The 2,666-nt window shown below is 32.0% G+C and overlaps 1 protein-coding gene across 2 annotated transcripts in view; it reads left to right on the top strand.

The window, feature by feature from the left end:
* LOC111086656 overlaps positions 1-2,666 on the top strand; it is a 102,302-nt gene that overhangs the window by 87,418 nt on the left and 12,218 nt on the right. The gene's annotated exons all lie outside the window — the stretch shown is intronic.

Below are 2,666 nucleotides of genomic sequence, written 5' to 3'. Positions count from 1 at the left end.
AATCTTAAACAAAAAAAAAAGATACCTTTATTAACTCCTTAAACCTGAGTGGACATTGGCAGCATCTGGCTGAAAAAACATGATTTACTCATCCGACAGTAACAGTGTCTGATAACATTTATGTCTCTTTGACTGAAAGCAAATCAAAACCATGTTATTATCCACCTTCTATAAATAGACTTGAAGTTCTGTGAAACGTTGTTTGTTTTGAAACAAATTTTCGATCAATAAGTTATGTTTGATGCCAAGTTTTCATTTTTTTTCTTGTGACATCTAACAGTTTGTGTACATTAATTGGAAAGAAGCCACCGAAACATTTTACTGCTGAGCAAGCAATGAATCTGTTCAATCAGATAGATGAAAGAGGGAGTGAAGATGATGGTAATTCTGATCTTGAATTTGGCTTTGGAAGAAACTCTAGTGAGGAAAGTGACTTGGAACTGTCATTGAGATCCAGTTCCAATGCTTTTCAGTCAGCTGATCAGAGGGAGGCATCACACCAACCAGGATCTAGTGGTACAAAGAGGCGACGAAAGTAAGCCCCAGCTAGACCTGATCCACTTCCTAGATTTATATTCACTACCAGAGCCAAAGATAATGATTGAGCTGAAGTAGCTAGATCTGCAAGACAGATCAGCCACAAGCAATGACTTTGAGTTTTGCCAAAGAACAGGTGAGATCCTGGTGTACATGCTGACATCAATGATAAGTCAGTGCCCCTTAGCTGTTTTAGGGCTCTGTTTATAGAAGATGTAAGCAATGCTCTCATCATTGCTATCATTGAGCATGCCAAAAATGCTTGCTCAAAGATGGTCAAGGTATTTGAACTAGACTCCTTTTATTATGGTACTATGAGCTGCTGAACTTTCTAGCAATGACAACATAAATGGGCATTGACAAATGACCTAGCATTTGAGACTACTTTGCCACCAACCAGTCTCTCTACACACCCTTCTATCATTCAACAGAGTGAGGCTAAATGTGAGTACCCTGGATGCTGAGGGGAAAAACAAAATTAAGAAAATTGAAATTATATAAGATATGGTAATAATTATTAGGAAATCATGAAAATAATTCCAGTAGAATGTGCAAAAAATTATGGGTTTAAAGAGTTAAGCTTTAAGCAATCTCCAGTCATGTGACTTCTGTGTTTCATACTGTACATATATTTCTCTATTTAGATAAACTACTTGTGCCTGATTGTGACAAAACCTTCTTTCAACTTTGTACGTTTGTTAATGTGTTGAGCTCGTAATGAAGTTTTCATTGTTACCCATTCAACTCATCTCTAAACTATATAAAATTATCTTCTCGGAAGAAAATTTCTGTAGCTATCAAACAGATATAATTTAACACAAACACTTTCATAATTCACAAAGGAAGGGAACGCATAAAGAAACTATATATAAAAACTCTAAGGCCTGTATATTTCCTCTGTTTTTATGTTGTAGCCTAATTCTTGATTTATTTATTCATATTTAAACTTACTTTATAGCTGTTGCATTAGTAAATGTTCAAACCACTTTATGTGGCACCATAACAAGATTTCAATCAAGGCTTTGTACAAATACTGAGGAAAACACTTTAAATTCAAAAAAATGATAATATATTCTTAAGGTGTGAAAGGTTCTTAGAAGAAATAGTTATTCTTTAAGACGGGTAGAAAAAATGTAAAAAACTGGCAAGTGGGTGTTTTGTTTCCTGACAAAACTATTTGCAGCTGTACATAAATGAAAATCTGAACTTATTAATGAACTTCTTGATTTATACAAACAAGTGCCACAAAATGACAAAATATCGATTTGAAGTATTTTTGAGTTAAAATAGTTGAAGTATAGTCAGAATTAACATATAAAATTGATTTTAGAATTTGTCTGAAAAATTGTATCAAGTGGCAAAAAGATATGAAAACCCAAAGGAAACCATCTTTTCAGAATTTAGAGTTAAATTACTTTTTGACTTCTAAATGTTTTACATGAAAATGTATCATACACACAACTGAATTTTTTAACATTTAGAAACAGTAAAATATTTATTCACTTAACAATCACCTGTTGCAAAAATACTGTGCACATTTCCAGATTAGTTATTCCAGACAATTCATTATTGTTTGACATTTTCTGTGTTTATGACAATGTTGGAGTCTTAGATGTTGTATTTATGTCTGTGAAGTTACTCAAATGCTTTGTAACCAATCTTGAAAAATTAGTATACTCATAACTTATTTCATCCATTAGGCAAACACATGTTTACCCAAAGTAACAATCTAGTATTTTTGAATATTCTTCAAGTAGCCTAAATTTAAATTCAAACAAGTAACAATGTTCAATTCTCTACACTAGCTGCAGAAATGTTTCCTTTTTTACAATGATAGTACGATAACACTTAACTTTTTAGTGTTAGCTGTGTAATACTGTAACCAAGTTTTCAGTATTTTTGACACAAAAGAAGATAATAATAGAGTAATTTGGATTAATCAATGTTGACCATTTAGTCCTAAAGCAACCTAAATACGTGAAAGATAAAATAATGTTAACAATAATGTATTCAGTAAATGATTTACCCTTTCAGGTTTATGATGCAGCAATTTCAAAGCTTATATCTTTATTTCTAGTAGTTATAATTTGATTGATTTGAAATATATATTTATGCGTTTGTGTGTTGGT

The sequence above is a fragment of the Limulus polyphemus genome, unplaced genomic scaffold (assembly GCF_000517525.1).
Source record: "Limulus polyphemus unplaced genomic scaffold, Limulus_polyphemus-2.1.2 Scaffold1299, whole genome shotgun sequence".
Classification (NCBI taxonomy): Eukaryota; Metazoa; Arthropoda; class Merostomata; order Xiphosura; family Limulidae; genus Limulus; species Limulus polyphemus.
This window is presented reverse-complemented; position numbering and strand designations above follow the sequence as displayed.